This window comes from Aethalodelphis obliquidens, unplaced genomic scaffold (genome assembly GCF_003676395.1).
Source record: "Aethalodelphis obliquidens isolate GAN/ISIS:26980383/991018 unplaced genomic scaffold, ASM367639v1 scaffold7, whole genome shotgun sequence".
NCBI lineage: Eukaryota > Metazoa > Chordata > Mammalia > Artiodactyla > Delphinidae > Aethalodelphis > Aethalodelphis obliquidens.
This window is the reverse complement of record NW_020837951.1, coordinates 33407680-33430009: the sequence shown is the minus strand read 5'-3', so window position 1 is coordinate 33430009 and position 22330 is coordinate 33407680. Positions and strand designations below refer to the sequence as shown.

Genomic DNA, 22330 nt, shown 5'->3' with positions numbered 1-22330 from the left:
CTCAGCCCTGTGCCGTGGGGCCTGAGGGTCTTGGTGGGAGTGTGGGGCGAAGGGTGGAAGGGCAGAGGAAGCCCTTTGGTTCTCTCCATGGGCACGGCTTTCCCAGGCAGGAAAGCAGAACCATGCTGCCTGGGGACGCCCCCACCCCCGCCAGGCCTCAACCGCCCGCGGCCCATCAGCAGTGGAGGCTGAGGCACCCTGCAGCCAGCATGGAATAACAGTTCTCTTTCCAGGTTCTCTCTGCCTCGAGCACCCTCCCACCTCTGCCTTTATCACCCCTCCTCCAGCTCTGTGGTCCTTCTGGTCCAGCACAGATGCCTCCCCGCAGGCCCACAGGAAATACAGGCTGAGTCAGAGAGAGTGCCAAGAAAATGCCTCTTTCCTCCTGATGAGATTAGGCCCGAGGGAGCACCTCCCCTCCTGACATCTGACACTGCCCAGAGCCAGGTGCCTGGGCCCCCAGGAGGAGCAGGGCATCTCCTGAGATGACCTGGCCTCCCCTGCCCCTCGGCACCCTTGCTCTTGACCCTTTCCTCAAGCTGTGTGAGGCCTGGCCAGCCTTTTCTCTCCGTGACTCCGTTTCTCCTCCACCCCAGCCCAGGCCTCCTATCCTGCCCCCACCCTGACTCTGTCATTTCCCTTAAGACTCCCCCCAGCCCCAGGTCCCCTCTGTCCTCAGGATAAAGCCTTCGGCTGGACTTGGGTTTTGAGGCCCCTGCACATTCCCTGACGGCCTTCCCCTCATCTCCACACACCTGCCCTTTGAGCCACGCTGGTTTATCTGCTCTCCCCTCAAAGCGTTGGCTTTCCCAGACACTCCATCTTTGCTCACACCCCTTCTCTCTGCCTAGAGCCAAGTCAGCCCAGACCAGTTTGAGCTGGTAAGTCAGCCCAGGTAAGTCCAAGGTTGGCACTTAGCTGGGTTCCTAGGATGCCCCCTCCTCTCACTCCACCTTCCTGGGCCCGGCTCAAATAGAACCGCCTCCCGGGGGCTTCTCAAGTTCCAAGGCCTGAGCGATCTCTCTAGCCTATGAGGTCCCCCATCCTGATACACAGGGAGGGGAAAGAGGAGGCAACTGGTTCAAATGCCGAGACCCTCATTTGTCTCTGGGCCCCAGCATCCTCATCTGTAAAAGAGGACCCTCGGATCCACCTCACGGGGCCTTGTCCAAGATTAAATGAGGTAACAGATGTAAAAGGCTTTGCACGTGTCTGGTACTGTTACTGAACACAAGTTCGTGCGCCTGATACACAGCGAGGCCAAAGCAACCAAAACGTCGGAGTTTGGAGCAGAGAAAGGTCTACTGCAGGGCCAGGCAAGGTGGCTTGTGCTCAAAACCCCCAAACTCCCCGATGGTTTTGGGGCAGTTTTCATAGGCCAAATTTGGGGCGAGGGCTGCAGGGTGTGTGACTTTCTTCTGATTGGCTGGTGGTGAGGTAACAGAGCAGTGTTCCTGAAATCTTGTGCTCAGCCGGAAGTTGCCACCCTCCACCTGGGTGGGGCTCTTAGTTCCTGCAGAAGAGCCCAAAGATATTGCTAGGTATATCCCTTGAGGAGGAACCAGGATCCTGCTTTAATCACTGCAGTATAGTTTCTTGACTGTTCCCCCTTTGTTTCAGCATTCCCTATTTCCCTGGTTAGTGGCTTTTTGAATCTGCCCTTTGGAACTCTGGGGAGGTCTAGGAGGCTGAAGCTTTTACCCGGCAAGTAAGAAACGGGGGACCCGGAAAGGCTTTTGTGCCCAGGAGCCCCACAGGGTCCTGCTCGGTTTCAGTACTAAGTAGAAGGTCAGCTGATGGATACTCCCTTCCCTTCCTCCTGTCCTGCTCCCTGTGTTTCTCCCATCTATCCATCCAACCATCCATTGGACTGTCAACGCCAAATGGTCCTCTCCCTTCAGCTTTGCCCATCCACAGGCCAAACCACACAGGCAGGCACCCAGGGGGAGACTGACTTGGCTCCTGGATTGAGCTTTCACTCACTCCACCGGCCTTTCCTGAACACCCCTTCTCGGTACTAGGAGCCAGGGACTGGGCCTGTCTCTTCCACAGCAGGCTTGCTGGTCAGGTTGGAGAGTCCTAATTCTGATGCCAATTTGCTGCATGACCTTGGGCAAACCTTGTCCCCTTCTCGGGTTTTGTTTGTCCACCCATAAGATGGTAACGCCTCGGCCCTAACCCACCTGTTGGGACAATTCGCTGAGGGCTCTGCAGCCCGCATGTGCCAGACCCGGGGGGCCCGTGAGGGCAGTGGGACCGCCTGCCTGGCAGCTGCCCCAGTCCTCAGAGCTGTTCCTGCCTTGACCCTCTGGAGACACAGAGCAGGCCTTCTTCCTGTTTATTCCCCCTGATCAGGTCCTGACCAAAACTCCACGAAGATTTATTGCCCCACAATTTCCTTATCTGTGAGTTTCGAGAGACAAGGGTCACGGAGACTTTTTAAAGATGCCTCCCAGACGTTGAAAATCTGGCAGCTCCACTTCCTGCTTACTGTCCATTCTCTGGCAGAACTTCTGGATCTGTCTTTAGACAGAGAGAGACGCTGAGAAACAAAGGGGGAAGGTGCCTTGTTTAGAGCCCCACAGCGATCCTGGAGTAGGGCTGAAGCCCTGAAGCTCTGTTCTGGGATGGGCACCTGGCCAGGGAGCCTGAAAATTGTCGTCAGTGGACCTACAAATCAGCTCTCACCCTGCCCTGCTGCAGGGACCTGGGGCCCAGAGTGAGTTCAGGCAGCATCACTGGGACCTTCTGTGAGTCCAGCCTGTGCTGGGTACGGTGGGGCAGAGGCAGGAACGATCCTTACCCCCCAGGAGCCCAGACTGATGGGAAAGGCTGGCAAACTCAATTTGGGGTAGCAGGGAGATTGAAACCTGGCGAGTGGGTAAGGGCTGCCAGGAGGCTGTGTTTGAGCTAAGCCTTCAAGGCTGAGCAGAGCGAGCCCAGGACAGAGTAGGGGCGGCACTGCAGGTGGAAGGCTCTGCACTGAGCCACGCGATGAGGGGTGGGCAGGCAAAGGCATACCCGGGGAACCCAAGGGTCCAATTCAGCTGGGGCCTGAGCAAATGCAGAGGAGCAATGAGGGCCGTGACTGGAAAGCTGCCGGGGCAAGGCTCTGCACGCTAGCTGAGCTGCCACCTGAGACCACGGAAGGAGGTGTCAAAGTCTATAACCAGGGTGTGACCTGTCAGGGCTGAGGTGGATAGAGTCCCTGCCATTAGGGAGGGCAAGTATTTTCTTTCGTCAACTGTGGGCTGTGTCTAAGGAAGAAATAAGTGGGTTCATTTCATGCCCAGCTCCAATCTGCTGGAGGGGCTGTGGAATATGGTGAGAGGAGGATGATTCTGAGGCCGTCCTTGTCTGGACTCAGGAGGAGAGAAGCCTGACTGATCGGGGAAGAACTGGCGGATGGCTGACCAGGAGTCAAGGCCTGATGTCCCTCCACAGATCTCAGCTCTTTGAGAGAAACATGGAGCTGGGAAGCCCGGCCTCGAGGCCCACTTCTGGGCCACTTCTCAGCAGCTGGGGTTTTAGATCAGAAAATAGCTTCCTTTCATCATTCAACCCATTTCCCTGTGGGAAGAGTCCCCAGGTATGACTGAAGGCTGCCTGCTCCTGCCCGAGCCTGGGCAGCCCAACCCTCCATTTCCTGGACCAGCTACACAGGAGGGTGATGGGAAATTCCCAACTGCTTCTCCACAACCTGTGTATCAACCTGGAGATAAATGCCACTGTGCAGCCTTACTCAACTCCCCAGGCAGTGTCTGCAACAGACGCCAGGAGAGGATGGTGAGGACTTCTCCCCATTTCCAGCCTCTCTGGGCTCTGCCCACATCTGTTCAGGCTGGGCCTGCAGGCCAGGGAGGGCAGGAGGGTGGGAGGTTCACTGGAGGATGAAGGTTATAAGAAAGATGCCAGCACCCCGGGCTGAAGAGGCACTTCTGCCCCGAGACTGACTCTGCCAGGACTGGTGACAGTATCTCATTTACACTTTGCAAGAATCTCTCCCAACAGTGGGTCTCAAACTTGAGAGCACATCAGGGGCCCCTGGAAGGCTGATTAATATGTAGACTGCTGGGCCCATCCTAGAGCTTCTGATTCAGCAAGTCTGGGGTGGATCCTGAGAATTCTGCATTTCTAGCAAGTTGCCAGGTGGCACTGATGCAGCTGGTCCAGGGACCACTCTGAGAGCCACTGCTTTACAGCCCTGCTGCATGATTTGCAAAGTCCTTCCCGTTCACTATTCCATTCACTCCTCACAGCCGCCTTGGGGTGGGGAGAACTATCCCCACTTCCTGGATGCAGCAAGCTGCACTCAGCTCAGAGCGACGGAGGCACTTTCCTGAGGTTACACAACTAGTGGGAACCTGACCTCCACAGGCTCTGTGAGCACACAGCCAGTTCCTAACTCGGGGCCACTTGGGGCTGTGATCCTGGGATTTCTCTCTCCAAGATTCTTTTAAATACACAAACGCGGGTTCGGGCCAGCACTCAAGAATCGCGCAGGTGTTCCCACGACAGCTTCACCACCTGAACAGCAGGCATGGAGGGCAGGTAGTCAAGACACAGGCTTCAGAGTTAGAGACCCGGCTACCAACCCAGCTCAGCTTCTCTAAGTCTCGGCACCACACGGCACCTACCTCTGGCCGGGCTGCTGTGAGATGAGGCAAGTAGTGGAACGGAGCCTCTAGCCTTGGCACACAGTGAGGCCTCAACAAACCAGTGGGCCCAGACAAGAGCCGGGGTGCGGGGAATGGGAAAGATACCAAACCTCTCTGTGCCTCGGTCTCCTTATCTGTAGACTAGGGTCAATAACAGAACCTACCTTATAGGGGAATCATAACGATTCCATACGGTTATCCATTTACATTGCCTTAGAGCAGTGCCTGGCATGGGGCAAGTCGTGTGTTAGTGTCCCACGCACAGTTCCTTTGCTAAACATGATATTTGAGCACTGAACGCACATTTTTCATCCATACATGTAAGCAAACCATTAAAGAATAGAGTAGGCTACAGTGAAGTCAGAATTAAAAAATCATGGCGGGATGACTGCACAACAGTGTGAATGTGCTTCATGCCACAGAATGATATGCTTAAAAATAGTTAAGGGCTTCCCTGGTGGCGTAGTGGTTGAGAGTCCGCCTGCCGATGCAGGGGATGCGGGTTCGTGCTCCAGTCCGGGAAGATCCCACATGTCACGGAGCGGCTGGGCCCGTGAGCCATGCCTGCTGAGCCTGTGCGTCCGGACCCTGCGCTCTGCAACGGGAGAGGCCACAACAGTGAGAGGCCCGTGTACCACAAAAAAAAAAAAAAAAAAAAAGGTTAAAATGATAAATTTTATGTTTTGTATATTTTACCACAATAAAAAAAAAGAAAAAAGAAACAGCAGCACTGAGGACTTCCCTGGTGGCGCAGTGGTTAAGGATCCACCTGCCAACTCAGGGGACATGGGTTCGAGCCCTGGTCTGGGAAGATCCCACATGCTGCAACTAAGCCCGTGTGCCACAACTACTGAGCCTGTGAGCCACAACTACTGAGCCCGCGAGCCACAACTATTGAAACCCGCATGCCTAGAGCCTGTGCTCTGCAACAAGAGAAGCCACTGCAATGAGAAGCCCGCGCACCACAACAAAGAGTAGCCCCTGCTCTCTGCAACAAGAGAAAGCCTGCGTGCAGCAATGAAGATCCAATGCAGCCAAAAATAAATAAAATAAAAAATTAATTAATTTAAAAAAAAGAAAAGAAAGAAACAGCAGCATCAAGCTAGATCAGCACCCAGCTCTTCTGCACTCCTTCACTGGCTCCACTTCCATGATTGTTTCCCCAGGAAGCACCTGCTTCTTTTAACCCTCCCTGACCCCTAGCCTTAGAGTCAGTCCCTGACGTGACCTCAGGGCGTGGGGGGGCAGGTTGGTTGCCCCTTCACCCTTTTACTCGTGGCTAGTCAGGGCCTTCTCTGCCTAGGCCTCCTGCAGAAGGGGCCCTGCAGGGTGAAAATCCTCGCCCCTCCTTCAGGCACCTTCAGGACCGCCTCGACCTTCTCCCTGGCAGAGGGTGGCTTTTCCCATCATCTTCCCTTTGGCTTGCTTGTCCTCTCTATAGAGCTGGCTCTGCTCCTTGTGAGGAAGGAAGGGGCCCCTTAAGGGAGCAGTGCCCTCAATAACCAGCACCTACTCCCACCGGGCTTCAGCTGGGAGCCCTGCTCTGTAGAGCGATGGTACACAGATATTCTGAGATCAGGGGCCCGGCTCCATTCTGCTCTGCCCTCGTCGGCTGTGTGACCCTGCTCAAGTCATTGTCCCTCTCTGTGCCCCTGGGCCCCATCCATAAAATGGGAATGTGCATCCCTGCCTGAAACCCTCCTGAGGCTTTGGGGGGCTCTGAAGGGAGAATGGAGGCAAAGGCGCTTTCTTTCTCTATTACACAGAGGACACTCGAGATCAATATGACGACGTCGAGAGGTGGCACAGCAGTGGCTACAAACATAGTCAGGAGCCCACCTGCTGGGCTCAAACATCAGCCCCACCTCATACCAGCCGAAAGACCCTGGACAGGTGAGTCAGCCTCTCTAGACCTCAGGTTTTCCATCTATAAAATGGGGTGGTAATAGTAAATGAGTTCATACCTGACAAGCATTTACAACACTGCCTGGCACACGGTAAACGCAAGGTAAATTCAAAGTAAGTAATCACAGCAACAACATGGGATAGACCTAGAGAGTATTATGCTTAGTGAAATAAGTCAGACTGAGAAAGGCAAATACTCTATGTTATCACTTATATGTGGAAGGTAATAAAATAAAACAAACTAATGTATACAACAAAACAGAAATGGCCTTACAGACATAGAGAACAAACTAGTGGTTACCAGTGGGGAGAGGGAAGGGGGAAGGGGGTGATATGAGATTAAGAGATACTAACTACTATGTATAAAATAAATAAGCATCAAGGATACATTGTATAGCACAGGGAAATATAGACATTATTTTGTAATAACTTTAAATGGAGTATAATCTATCTATAAAAATACTGAATCACTATGTTGTACACCTGAAACTAATAAAATATTGTAAACCAACTATACTTCAATAAAAAAATTTTTTTAAATAAGTAATAATGGTAACTTCTATTGACTGCTCACTATAAGAAGGCATGGTTTTAAACTATTTACCTGTATTAATGGATTGAAATGAATATTGGGCTTCCCTGGTGGCTCAGTGGTTAAGAATCCGCCTGCCAATGCAGGGGACACGGGTTCGAGCCCACATGCCTTGGAGCAGCTAAGCCTGTGCACCACAACTACTGAGCCCGCGTGCCTAGAGTCCATGCTCTGCAACAAGAGAAGCCACCGCAATGAGAAGCCAGTGCACCGCAGCGAAGAGTAGGCCCCGCTCGCCACAACTAGATAAAGCCCGTGTGCAGCAAGGAAGACGCAACACAGCCAAAAATAAACAAAATAAAATGAAATGAATATTTAGGACTTTGAACAGGGCTTACAGATTAAACCAGAAGCACAAAGTGCCCATGTTCCTTTTCTCTTCAGAGAGGCGACACCTAAAGATCTAAAGATTCAGGAGTGATTCAGGGGTCATCAGTGCTGGGAGGCATGAAAATCCCCTTAACTGGATGAAAACAGAGGAAGCCTTATGCCCCTCCCCCAGCCCTCAGCGCTGATTTAGAGCCTAAAGCTCTAATTCTCGTCTAATCTAATTCTCAGCCAGACCCACTAACCCCCTCTCTCAAATGATCTTATTACATCTGGGGGCAAGAAACAGACACAATAACCCAGGACTGCCCAGGGTCAGGGACCCAGGGAAGCACGCAGCCCAGCTCTCTGCTCTCCTTTCCACACCATTCCATCTGAAAAGTCTGCATGTCTCGGCTTGTACCATTCTGCTGAAGGGAAGCTCACCCCTTCCGGGGGGCAGGAGAGCTCAACCGTTAGACTTCCTCCTTCTGCTGAGCGGAAATCTACAATTTCCCCCACTGCCCTGTCTCCATCCCTGGAGCCCCACCAACCACATCCGTTTCTCTGCCCCACAACAGCCCTTCCAGAGATCTGAGGCCCCTGCCACCTAACCCTGGGATGGCTCTGCTCCAGGTTGGGGAGTTTCTTGTGCGACTCAGTTCCCCATCTTCCACCCATTCTGGTTGCCTCACAGTAATGCTCCAAGCTGTCCCCATCTTTCACCCAGTTTGGAGACCAGAGCATACCCAAACCCTCCAGAGAGGGGCAAAGAACCACTCAGCAGAGCAGGTCTCCAAAAAGATCCCAGACTTCACATCTCAGAAGAGCAGCACTGGCCAGACCCCCAGAGATCACGAGGTACGAAAGGGGAAACTGAGTCAGCATGCCCAGGGCCACACACACAGGGCAGAACCAGGAATGGGATCCAGGTCTCCAGCACTCCCAGCCCAGGAGAGTCCTCTAAGACACGGAACAAAGTCTCCTTTGATCCTGTGCTTGGATACGGTGTCAAATATTTTGCTTCTTATCTGTGCTGCTGTTCTCAGAGGAACAAATTCCAAGGATGGCTGGGGAAGAAGGTCTTCTAATTGTGAGGCCGAGGGTCATTCACCCTAGCTGGGCCCTCCTGAGGCTCAGACCTTTGAAAGGTGGGCTGCGTTTCTCCAGAGTGTGGTTCAGGCTGGGAAAGATGGGGCTCCCTGGGGTCAGGAGAGGAGACAGACCCCAAGTCTTTGCTGCTAGAAAGGCCAGTAGAGCATGAAGGGTAAACTGAAGCACATCAACTCAACCCATATTTTCCAAGTCCCCATTTGGAGACAGACCCCCATGCTGGGCTCTGTGGGCCCAGAGGTAGCCATGGAGTCTTTGCCCTGGGAACGGGTAGAAAACTGGAGAAATCGCATCTCACTCGAGCAAAGTATGATCACAAAGGTGGTGGTGAGTCAGAAGTGGCAGCAGCATAGCAAAGACCAGGAAGTTACAGAAGTGGGCCCCAAACTGTTTTGATCATTTACTCCTTCCAAAGGGAAAAACATCGAGCTCACCGACCCCAATATATTATATTATATACAAGTAACCATCACCTGTAGACCTAAGGTACAATGTACACAAGAGGCGAGATTCATCATTAACTAGAGTGACTGTAAATCTCTATTTCAAATAGTGTCCTCCCCCACACAAAAAACCTGTGCTGACTTCTTGTCTCATGTTTTTTTTTTCCTTGCCTTGTGGCTGACTGAAGTGATAGTGCTGGAAAGCCAAGTGTTAATTCTCACATTGTCTTGTCCCCATGCTCTAGCATTATCAGAATTACTAACAATCCAGTGTCCTCATAGAAATCTTTCAAAACCACTTGTCCATTTTGTGAGGGTTAGTTTGTTAAAACTGGTTAATATAATCCACAAATCCAACCTGGATTAATTAGTCTAGATTAACCTGGATTAATTGACCAGTTTAATTAGTTGGGATAACCTGCCTAAAACAAACCAAAGAGTAGGATGTCCTTGTCACCCCTTTCTCAGAGACTTCTGGAGACCTGAGACATGAAGCTGCCTGCCCCCTGACTGGAGAGTGTGTCAGTGTGTCTACACCTGGCAAATGTGAGCAAACGTGAATGATTTTCTTGTTTAGATGATATTTTTTCCTGCACCCCAATGAGCATCTTGCGTACCTCACCTTGGAGGCCACCAGGATAGAAGACAGGGAGACTCTCAGAGAAGATTTTCAGGCTGCAAGGGATGGTAGGGATCACCTAGTTTAACCCCTCACTTTGCAGGTGAGGAAACAAGGACCCAAGAAGGGATGTAACTGGTCCAAGGTCACCTAGTTGGTCAGTGGTAGATCCCAGAGAGAACGCAAATCTCTAGTTCTTGATGCTAAACACCTCTGAGTCCTGGCCACAGTGGGTCCCTTCCTGGCTCTCTCACTGGGCCGTAGGCAGCTGCCTGACCTCTCACCCTCTGGGCTGCCTCCCTTGTGATGTAAGATCACCCACTGGCTCTGAGGGTGGCCGTGGGTGGCAGGGAGATATCAGCAAAGGTTACAAGTGCCATCAGGATGGGGGACATGGGGTCATCAGCTGGCCACGGTTCTGAGTCACTCTGAAGCCTCATTGGTGAAACAGGACTATTCGGGTCCAGCTGTTGTCTGAGTGCCCATGAGGGCGACATCTGTGGGCTGGGAAGTAACCCCTGAAGGGTATTACTACTGTCCTTATTACTCTGGAAGGCTGTTTAGGAGGGTGAGATCTGGGGTTCCCCTAGAGCCCAAGAATTCTGCCTCTGACCACCAACTGCAGCCCTGGACACCACCGGACTTGGAGCCCTGCAGCCCAGTGGTCCCCAAGGTATGCCAGCCCAGGCCTGGTAAGGTGTGGGCAGCTGTGGACATGGGTCCTGGGCCTTCTGAGGCACAGGCTGAAATCTTACTCCTATCTCTATGGCTCTCTTCCCCCCTGCTGGGAAGGGGAAGTGGGGGGACAAAGGCAGCAGGGAGGTGAGCAGTCAGCCTGGGTGCAGACAATAACGGGGTGTATTTGCTATAGAGAACTTAAAAACAATAATAAGAACGACAAAAAGCCTGACTTTATTATCATTATGTGCCTATAATTCTAAACAATGTCAGTGATAAAACACTCCTCCCTGCCAGGGTGGGTTGTTTCCACCTCCCTGCCCTTGGTATCTGGTCAGTATCTGATGCTATTCCCTTTAGATTGAGCCAGACCAGACTCAGACTGTATGTTCAAGGCATCCCAAAAAGGCTCAGTGTGCTTCCCATCGCCAGTCCTTGGCTTCTGTTGTTCCTTTGCCAATATCTCCCTCCCCATCACTCTGTCCAAGGCTCAGCTTAGATGCTCCCTCTTCCAGGAAGTCTTCCTGCATGCAGTCCCGGCCATCCCCTAGCTGGCTACAACTCCCCTCCCAGGCTGCAGACTCAGCAGTGTCATGTTCTCAGGTTCAGAGCAAGATACAAGAAAGGAACTACCCTCTGAAATCTGGAATCCACAGCACAGAAAATCAAACCAGGGAGCCACTTCCTAGCTGTGTGACCTCAGATGAGCCCCATGACTGAAACAGTTCCACTTGCTTCCAAAGTCACTAGTTCAAGCACCCCCTTGCTGATCACACCCTCCCTGCCTCCAGCTTCCTGGCACGTCCAGATATGACCAGCCCTTTGTCAGCACCCCTGACGGGTCAATAAAAATGGGTTCAGGCCCAAGGAGAGAGCCTTGGACCAGAGACCCCTCTCTAGGACAACATAATCTGTCAAGCTTGGCTCCAGTTTTTCTGAAAGGCCAGCTTGTAGGCTCTGGCCCACTCTCCCTTTCCACACTCACCTTGCCCAGGGATCCGAGCTACAGACACTCAGTGCCTTTAATTCCTCAAAAGTCCATTTCCTTCAGCCTCAGGGCCTTTGCACAGGCTGGTCTAGCATGTTCCCCTCCCCACCCTCACCTGGTTACTTCCTACTCATCTTTCAGATCTCAGCTCAAAAGTCCTTCCCTTAGAACAGCCTTCTGCAGTGATCCTGGACCAGGCACATTTCTCTACTCTGCACACTCCTTATGCCCCACTTCTCCGGGTTTTGTGGGACTCTCTAGTTACTGCCCAGCTCTTCTCTGGTCTGTGAGCTCACCAGGGCAGCCCCTTTATCTGTTTTGCTCTGCTCTGGATCCCTAGCTCTGAGCTCTGTTTCACATGCAGAAAGTGACCAATACACGAACAAAGGTCTCCTTCAAAAAATCAAATTGAAAAATTACTATTTAGGGAATGAATGAGTGGATAAGTCTGAGTGAGGTTCTGGGATATCCGTGTGGGATAGGCCTCCGCAGTCTCTCTCCAGGGCAGGCCATAGGCCAACCTACTCTTGGAAATGGTCATAACAAGGATGAGACTAATGACCCAGCCAGCGAGCTCCCAAAGCTCCTTCCTGTCCATAAGCTCCCCAGCCCTCCTCTAGGCCCCGCATTACTCAGAGCACCCAGCGTTTAACGGCCTGTCCACCAGGCATTTCTGCACTGACATACATTTACTTTGCTGAACATTCTCTTCTTCCCAAGGGCCAGAACTCAGGAGCCTTGTCTTTGTGGAGTTGGATTAGGAAAATGTGGTGGAATCCAGTTAGAACAGGGTTCAAATCCTAGCTTTACCTCTCGCTGACTGTGCGACTTTGCAAGTAACTTAACTTCTCTGGGCCCCTGTTTCCTCATATGTAAAAAGAGGACAAGAATATCTAGCCACAAGGTTGCTGTATGGATTAAATGAGTGAATATACATTAAGAATCTAGGGTGGGGGGCTTCCATGGTGGCGCAGTGGTTAAGAATCCACCTGCCAATGCAGGGGACACGGGTTCAAGCCCTGGTCCGGGAAGATCCCACATGCCGCACAGCAACTAAGCCCATGCGCCACAACTACTGAGCCTGCGCTCTAGAGCCTGCGAGCCACAACTACTGAGCCCATGTGCCACAACTACTGAAGCCCGCACGCACCTAGAGTCCGTGCTCCGCAACAAGAGAAACCACCGCTTGAGGCAACTAGAGAAAGCCCACGCAGCAACGAAGACCCAATGCAGCCAAAAATAAATAAATAAATATATTAAAAAATAAAAAATAAAGTTAGTTTAAAAAAAAAGAACCTAGGGTGGGGCCTGTCACATGTCATATTTAATTGATTCTAAGACACGAGAGTTTTTAACATCTCTGAAACTGGGATGTAACTTATAGTTTAATTGGCTGCCCTTTTTCTTTCTTAATGGATTATAAAATAATGGTATATTATCTCAAAACTGGCTGTGCCTGCATTCCATGAAATAGGACAGTAGTCTGGTTTCTTTACTCTTTGCAAAGAGATGAGAAGGTCTGTGAGAGTCCCAGGGACCAAAGACTGAGAACACACATCACTGAGGGCAAAAGGTCTTCTGGGGTCTGGCACGCTGAGGTGGAAGCCAGAAGCATCACGGAATCTGAAGGCACAGGCTCTTCCCCAGCCTGGCGGCCTCTGGATCTGTCCCAGCTGCCCCAGTCCCACTCAGGGGGTAGCCCAAACTCCAGCAAGACCTTCATTTTTCTGGATCTGACTCTATGCTTCTGCTGATGTGGCCTGGGGTTCCTGGCTTCAGGCAGTCGGTCATAATGCTGACTGTGCTTGCAGCCATCTAAACCCCTAGTCTTTGTCCCAAGAAGAGTCTTGGGAACAACTCCAGAGACCCCCAGAGCCCTCTCCTCCCATGTGACTCCTACATCAAGCCATCCCTGGACCCTGTCTCAACTGTTCTGGAAGACCAGCACTGAGGATACGTCCTCCAGGCCTCACCCAAGTCCTCATGCTGCAGGTGCCTCTTTAAACCCTCCAGCCTGGTGACAGCAGGCTGGCCAGATTATCATACTATCTACATTCCACTGTAACATATATTACATACAGCCACATCTTTATAGAAATAAAATGTCTATCACATATAAAATTTCAAAATACAGAAAAAAGAAAACAAAATTTTGCCATCTAGTGATAACCAACCAGCTTGATGTGTGTCTTTCTGAATATTTTTCTGTATTTACATTTGTGTAGATCTATTCTTTCCTCATTTTCAAACCAAAATGGGCTCATAGCACACACTGCTCTTTTCCCTATTTGCACACCTCCCTCTACATAGACTGGTTTCTTCCCAGTGACCTCACGGTGCTCCCCTATCCTCCATCCCTTCACCTGGCAGCTCTCTACAGTGCCTCTTGGTCAGGTCCCTGAGGCCTGATCAGGGTGCCCAGCCTCTACCAGGATGCAGTGCTTTTGGCCTGATGGGTTCCTATGGACACTTGTCCCCCCTTCCTTGGGACAGAGCTGTGACTGGATCGTAATTGCTCTCAGGGCCTCCTCAAAGCAAAGCCGTTCCCCAGCACAGAAATACTCTTGAACCCTTAAATCAAGGGGTGTGAGGTGAATGGAGGCTGTCTGTCTGCTGGATTTGACTGTAGATCTTTCAAAACAGGCCGGACGTTCTCCTGGACCCAGATGCTGCCCTGGTGTTTCCCTAACCCCTGGGGACTCTAGATATCACAGTAAACAACAATGAACAGGTGCCTGGCATTTTATAGTTCATGAAGTGCTTCCATGCTTTCTACCCAATTTTAAGACTCACAACCGCTGCAAACATTAGGCAATTATCTCAATTTTATATGACTGAGGCTCAGAGAAGTGGGGCAATTTACCCAATGGCCTTTCTTGCTTTCTTCCCCTTCAGAGTCTGGCCAACTCCAAATCCCACTAACAACCTGGCCCAGCCATCACCTCCTCCAGGGAGCCTCCTTAACTCCCACCCCACCCCAGGCTGCATTAGGTGCCCCTCCTTGAGAGCCCACAGCTCCACGGCTTCCCTATCAGAACTGAGCCCCTGACCAGGCTGTGCGCCCTTGAAGGCAGCGATGAGTCTGGCTTATCTCCATCCTTACTCCCCAGGCATAGTAAAACCTCAATAGATGGCTGCTGGGTTGAAGATTGTTACGATTATTAAGGCAGGAAATGCTCTGCCCACTTTATGGAAGAGGACAGGGGGCATAAAGAAGGGACAGGACTTGCCTATAGAGCATGTCAATGGCCAGGTCAGGTCTCCCTCCTCAGAGGTGTGGGCTCTTTTGTTCCACTGTGTCCCTTGTTTGTAATCTTGGACTCCAAGCCACTGCCTGAGGATCATTTCCATCTCCTCTTGAACTGGCTGGGCCTCCCTGGTCGAGCCAGGTTATGAAGGGGAGCGTCGTAGAGGGGCTCTGGCTGGGAAGGCTCAATCCCCCAGCCTGGGCCAACATCCTGGGGTGGCCCCACGAGCAGCAACAGTAGTTGGCTCTCCACTACTGTGCCACGCCCTGTGCCAGAACTTTCCATCTACATCTCCCCTTCCTCCTGAAGCTGGCACCATTATGATGCCACTTTGCAGGTGGGGAGGGAAAGACCCCGGCTGAGGCTCACCCAGTGGCCGTGCTGGGATCCAAAGCCAGGGCTGCATCCCTGGCAGCAGGCGGCCCCAGGGCTTTGCTGGCACCGGAGCCAGAAACAGTCAGAGTACAAGAGACAAGTCCCAGGGGGCCTGCAGGCTTGGCAAGGTCCCGAACTCTCCCTCCCCACCCCTGACTGCCTCCCACCCAGGGCCTGCTGGAGGGCTGAGACTCTTGGGCCCAGAGAACACAGGCCTGCCCTGGAAGTGCCCAGCACTCTGTATGGGCAGGGTCATGGCACTTGCCAGCCCCCTGCTAGCTCTGGGCTCAAGGCCAGGCTGGAAGCAGCTGTCACATCAACCCTACAAATTCTCAGCTCCCTGTTTCTTCTTAGAATAAGACCTCACATATCTGCTCCCAACTGGTTGAGAGATGCTGAGCAAGGTGCCACCTTTCACTGGGCCTTACTTTCCCTATCTGTGAAAGGATGCTGGGGGTGGGGTGAGTGCAGGGTGGGGGGGGTGTCTCAATGGAACCCACCAACTGACATTCCAGGTTTGGCTACAGGCAACACAGCGCGGTGATTAAGACCCTGAACACTGGACCCAGAAGACATGGGTCCAAATATATGACCCTGGGCGAGCTGCCCAACTTCTCTGGGCCACAGTGTCCTCATCTGAAAAATGGGGATAATAGTAGAAAAAGAAACCCAAGTAAATATAGTAAAATATTTATATTGATTATCTAAGATAAAAAGAGATGTGATTTATTTTCTGTTTTCCTCTCTTTTTTCTACATTCTCTATTATCATCAAGTACTTAGAAAAAACAAATATACTTTCTTTGTAAATTAACTTCATTGAGATATAATTTACATACAATACACCCATTAAAAATAGTAAGTAATAGTATCTATTCTATAGATTCCTTTGAGGATTCGGTGGGCCAGTGTATGTAAAATCTTAGATGGCGCCTGGAGCATAAGAAGTGCTATTAAGTATTTGTTAAATAAATAAGCCCAAGACCAGCCTGGCTTCCTCCTCTTCCTACTCACCTGGCCTGTACCCCTACCTCACCCCCCGCACCAAGCTTGACAGATCCTCTGCCCCCTCGTTCAATGGTTTACGCTGCCTGGGTCCAGCCTTATCATCCCAGGCCTGGACTATTTCCACAGCCCTCTCTCTGTACCCCAGAGGAATCGCACAAACACTCAAATGTGGGGACTTCCCTGGTGGCGCAGCGGTTAAGAATCCGCCTGCCAATGCAGGGGACACGGGTTCGAGTTCTGGTCCGGGAGGATCCCACATGCCGCAGAGCAACTAAGCCCGTGCGCCACAACTACCGAGCCTGCGCTCTAGAGTCCGCAAGCCACAACTACGAAGCCCGAGTGCCACAAGTACTGAAGCCCACGCGCCTAGAGCCCGTGCTCCGCAACAAAGAGAAGCCATCACAATGAGAAGCCCGCGCACCACAACGAGGAGCAGCCCCCACTCACCGCAACTAGAGAAAGCCCGCGTGCAGCAACAAAGACCCAATGCAGCCAAAAATAAAAATAAATTAAAAAAAAAAACACTCAAATGTGGCCATGCCCATAACTTGTTCAAAAGCCTTCCATGGCTCCCACTGCCCTTGACTAAAAGCCCTAGCTCCTCTATGAGACCCTGTTTCAGCAAGTTACTTAAACTCTCTGTACCTTTGTCACTTAAACTCTCTGTACCTTTGTCCCTTTAACTGAAGAAGAGATATACAAGTAGTACCTCCCTCAAACTTACAGGAGTCCATCATGTTGTACGAGACAGGGTACACAATCGGACCGGCGGCCTCTCTCACCTGTCTCCTCTTCCCTCGTGGCAATCTTCTCATCTGCTCTTCCTTCAACGTGTCAGGTATGGTCCTACCTCAGGGCTTTTTTCTTGGCACTGGCTGTTCCCTCTCCCTGGACGGCTCTTCCCCAGGAATCAGCCAGCTCACTCCCTCACCTCCTTCAAGCCTTTGCCCAGAAGTGATTCTCCGTGATTCCCCTCACATATACCCTACTTGAAACCACAACCCCTCCTTCCATTCCCCCTCACACACTCAAAATATCCTATGTTTTATTCGCTCCATCTCATTTATCACCACCTATTGTACTTAGTGTTTATTGTCTGTCTTTTTTTCCTATTAGATTGTAAGCTCTTTTAAGACAGATTTTTTATCTTTTTGGTCTATTTTGTTTACTGTCAAGAACGCCCTTCCCCCCAATACCTAGAAGATACCTAGCGCAATGCAGGTGTTTAATAAATGAAAGGCTGAATGATTACATGAATGACTGTGAAGCACTTAGGACAATCAGGCAGGTGGTAAGTACTCAATAAATGTTAGCTTATTATTATTGTTGTTGTTGTTGTTATTGATTCTTCCAGGTGAGGCTCCCATGTCCTTCTTACTTGACTTCTCCAAGCTTATACAGTAATCACACTGTACTAGTCCCCACCGCACCCTGCCAATCTCTCAATTATGGTAAGGAGCACAGTGCTTTTTAATTATATCTTTTTCCATTTAGGCTGAACCAAATGGCCATTTCTTGTAAGTCAAAAACAGCCAGATATTGGCCATTTCACATATGACCTAATACGTTTCGCATGGCAGCCTGCAGGCCCTTGGGAGGTACCTCAAGGCCTAATACACAGTCAGTGCTCAGTAAATGTTTGTTCACCAACTCCTGGCCCTTCATAATAGGTGTGATTGCTAAACACCTCCAATCTGTTCTGAAGAAGGCAAGGCACACCCTATAGACGTAACATAATAAATGGAGGATCTTGCTGAATTATTTTCCAATCCTCCTGAAAAATCTCTGTCCCCTGATATTTGGTAAAGAGGATAAAAACAAAAATACAGTAGGATCTAAAATAATCCAGGTTCTGGAACTTCCCTGGCAGTCCAGTGGTTGAGACTCCATGCTTCCAGTGCAGGGGACATGGGTTCGATCCTTGGTCCAGGAACTAAGATCCTCCATGCCAAGGGGCACGGCCAAAAAAAAAAAATCCAGGTTCTGGCCATTTGGAGATAACAAAGGTCTAAGGCTGAGGGAAGCCCCTTCCCCTAGCTAGCTGCTTGCCTCTAAGGGGATTCATTTAATGATGGAGGAGGGAGACTGCAACAATCTTTGGTTATCCCTGTGTTCACTGCTCCTTCTAATAAAGGCTTCCTCTACAGAGGTTTGCTAAGTCTAGAATGTGGGTTGTCAGAGTTCAAAGAAATTCAGCAATCACTGAATCTACCCCATTTCACATATAGGGTAAGTGAGGTACAGAAAGGGGCAGGGATTGACCTAAGGTCATTCGGTGGGGTAGAGGAAGAGCTCATCCTGGAATCTAGGCTGGCAGAAGTCTCATTGCTTTTCCTCTGGACCACACTGCTCCTGCGCTGGCCAGACTCTGGACATGGAAGCTTTAGTATCACTATTATTAAAGGTGTACTTTTTAAATGAAATGTTTATTAAGCCTCAGATAAAACACCAAGAGCTTCTTCACCATAAGATAACTTCTTGCAAATAACAGCACTACACTCGTCTCTCTCTATAATTACTTCCTTAGGGTAAAGTCCTTAAATTAGAATTCTAGGGTCAAAGGGAAGTTAGGATCATTTTCATGGACTTTTGTAACAAACTGCCAGGTTGCTCTGCAAAATTAAATGCTACCGGAGAATCCCTATAGCTTTGCCAGCATAGACGTTTATCCTTTTATATTTATTTCTGCTAATTTTATAGGAATAAATACAGATTGCTTTCATTTACTATGTGGTATGTGTTTCCAAACACACACACACACACACACACACACACACTCTGGTTCTGGAATCAAGATCGCTGGGCTTGGTTGCTCATCTGCTGTGTGTGACCTTTGACAAGTCACATCCCCTCCAGGGATAGGGGATACCTATCTGTCAAATGAGGGGGTTGAATGAGATGATTTCTTAAGATCCCTTGCAGTTTAGATATTCCATAATTCCATGGTGCATTTTAAAATTATTGGCATAGGATGACTTGTTAATAACCAGAATTTGCTATACCTCTAAATCAAGGCCTAAATAGCTTGGACTAGTAGAGCAGGAAAACAGAGCCCAGATTATACGCAGGTAGAGATGACAGGAGACATAGGTAGCACTTAAGCCTGTGGGTCGGAGCTATGCTCAAGTGATAGCACATATACTTAGTCTGCTTTTACGACGGGATAATAACACTCGTTTGTGGTCTAGCTTCAAGTTCTGTGCAGCTCCACCATGGCCAGAAGGTAAGGTCATGCTCACTCTACTTCGGCCCTAGAGTCCCAGACTTGCAGTCAAAGGCAGCTCACCCCCACCAAGTGCTCATCCAGCCTCTGCTCACAACCTCTGAGGACACAGTGCTCACTACCTGCCCTGGCAATGCCTCCCTTCTTTTGGCTGTAAGAAAGCTCCCGGGTGAGGGGCAGGTCACGAGGGGGGACAAGAGAGACCAGAAGGCCCAGTCCTGATTCTCAGAAACTACTCCCTCAATCAGGGCAGGCAACAGAAGACAGGGAAGAACACACATGGGCTGGAAGGCCTGGAAAGGGGCTCCTCTGGCTCCTTCTCTCACTCCAGACCTCTAAGGTAGCTGCTAACCCAAGGGTACAGGGGACACATTCCAGTCCTGATGACAGTGGGTTCTGAATAATCCCCAGGCTGACTACTGCCTGCTCTGGGGCAGACACCTCAGCTCCCTCGTCTTGCCTTTGCTCCCTAAGGCTCTGACAGGAGAAACAATGCTGGATCTGGGGCTGTTTAGCCCTGAGGTAAACTGATTTAAGGGACCAGATGATTGCCTCGGGGTGGGGGATGGAGGGGTCAGATGTTGTCTGTGTGCTCAGAGCAGGACTAGTAGATTCTAGCTCTGTTTACAGCTAGTGAGATTCCCATAACAAGGGGTGTGCAATGGGACAGCAGGACCTTCCAAAGGAGATCTGACCAAGGGGCTGGGTCAGATGCCAGAGGTCTTCTTCACCCAGAGAGCCTGGAGCCACAGTCCCTCAGACATCTGCTCTGTCCCAGACCGAACCCCACTCAGACATGGCTCTCTTGGCACTGTAGCCCCTCTGGGGTCCGTGTGTGGACAAGCCATCCCTATCACACCAGGCTGGGACGTAGAGCTGGGCGTCAGCACTGGTGGGGAAGGGATGGGGAAGGGCATGTTCCACACCATTCCCTAAATACAGGTGCCTGCATGGGTCTGGTCTAGGCAAGTCTGTGGCCGAGGGCCCCACCACCTCCAACCCAGGGCTCCCCCAGCCCCAGACCGGGAGGCAGACTTGGCAGGCGGACTCTGACCGCCCCACCCTGCATGCCCAGACCGGCTTGATAGGGACTTGGGGGTGTCCCCCCGCTTCCTGTTTCCTGTACAGGGAAGCTGAGGCCCAGCAGGTTGCTCAACCAGGAGAGGGAAGAGGTCCCGACACAGGTCCCGCGAGGCACCCAGGCCACTAATGGGGGGACTGTCGGGACCGACTCGCCACAGCCAGCATAAGAGGCCCTCACTGCGGGTGGGCTGTGCAGACAGTACCCATCCAGGCCCCTCGCCGTCGGGAGGCTGGAGCTTGAGGCGGCCCCTCCCAAGAGCCCAGCGAGGAAGGGGCTACCACTGGGCCCGCTGTCCCGATGGGGAAACTGAGGCCTGGAGAGGAGCAGTGCTTTGTGCAAGGTCACGCAGAGGGGCTGGAAGCCAGGTCCCCCGAGCCCCGCCGGGTCCCCTGCGGTGCGCCGAGCCCCAGCATCCCTCCCCGGGCGCTGCAGCCCAGAGGCGCAGCGCGCACACATCGCACAGACAGGGAAGGTATGGCCGGTGGCTCGGGGCCGCCCTACCTTGATGACTGCCGCGCAGGTGGCTGCGGCGGCGGCGTCCGGCTCCGGCTTCGGCTCTGGCTCCGGCTCCGCGCTCCTCGCCGCCCGCCGAGTCCCGGCTCCCAGCGCCGCCTCCTCCCTTCCTAAGCACGGCAGGCGGGGCCGGTGGGCGGGGCAAGGGCCGGCACAAGCCCCGCCCCCGCGCTCCGCGAGCCCGCGGGGCAACCACTGCTTCCTCACGCTCCTCGCTGCGCTCCGGGCCCCCCGGGGCTGGTCTCGGGGCGCGCACACGCGCACAGAACGGGCGCGTACACCGGCGCGCACTCGCCGCAGTGACTGGGGCGGGCTGACCCGCGCGACCAAACAGAAGCTGGGGGCAGTCACACTCTCCTGCCTTCACGTCCCGCCGCTCCCTCGCTGAATGGCTTGGAACAAGGGACTCGACCTCCCGGAGCCTCAAGTTTCTCCCTTGGTGAAATGGAAACAGTAACCGTGTCTGCCTCAGAGAGCTGTTTGAAAATTAGATGAGACGATCTAATTTACCCCGCACGGCAAAGTGCGCGCGCAGAGCCCGCCACGGGAGTAGCGCTCGGTGAACCTGGGCTGGTAGAGTAATTCCTGAGGCTTCCCAATCCGCCGGGAGGAAGAGGTCAAGGAGGGCCGCTGAGTATCGGGAGGAGGCCCTTCTTTCTCTCAGTAGCCAGGAGGGGGCGCTGCTGCCCAGTCTCGCCGGCTTTGGGGTCCAGACTGCTAGGCAATGGGGCGGAGATGGGGAGATCCAGCCGTTCAGTAATACCACCACCTAACACTTAATGAACCCGGCACAGTTCTAGGCAGCTTAATTGAATCAGCGTACTTTACCGTCACAGAAGCCTATGAGGTTATCTATTACCTATCTTACACATAAGGAAGCTGAGGCGCAGAGGGGTTATCTCACTTAAGATCACACAGGTAGTAATTCACCCCTAGGCAGCGTGGCTCCCAAACCCAAGCTTATAAACACTCTACCACACCACCTCTCTTGTGAAGAGCTCTTTGTTCAGTGGTGTATCTCTAGGGCCTAGAACAGTGCGTGGCTCAGTGTTAGTTCACCTGAATGTCTTAATTCACCTAGTGCTTGGGCAAGTAACTCTGGTGCGGTCCCTACGCCCTTGCACTCTCACGCATCTATGCCTTTGTTCACACCGTCCTTTCTGCCAGGAATTCTTTTACCTCCTCATTTCCTGTCTTTTTTTTTTTTTTGATTTATTTATTATTTATTTTTGGCTGCATCGGGTATTAGTTTGCGGTATGTGGGATCTTCGTTGAGGCATGATGGATCTCTCATTGCGGGTGGGCTTTATCGTTGTGGCGCGCAGTCTCCAGGGCGCATGCGCTCTGGGGCTCTGTAGTTGTGGCGCGCGGGTTCCAGAGCACGTGTGCTCTGTAGTTTGCAGCACGAGGGCTCTAGTTAAGGCACGCGAGCTCAGTAGTTGTAGTGTGCGTGCTTAGTTGCCCCATGGCCCCTGCATTGTAAGGCAGGTCCTTTACCACTGGACCACCAGGGAAGTCCCTCCTACTGTCTTTTTTTTTTTTTTTTGCAGTACGCGGGCCTCTCGCTGCTGTGGCCTC

General features: G+C 51.8%; 1 protein-coding gene across 2 annotated transcripts in view; it reads right to left on the bottom strand.

The window, feature by feature from the left end:
* CORO2A (coronin 2A) overlaps nt 1–20869 on the bottom strand; it is a 59485-nt gene extending 38616 nt beyond the window's left edge. For both annotated transcript variants that reach the window (XM_027105399.1, XM_027105400.1), the window contains exon 1: nt 20741–20869. The gene's annotated coding sequence lies outside the window, so the exon portion shown is untranslated. The remainder of the gene's footprint in view (nt 1–20740) is intronic.
* Between the last annotated feature and the right edge of the window lie 1461 nt (nt 20870–22330).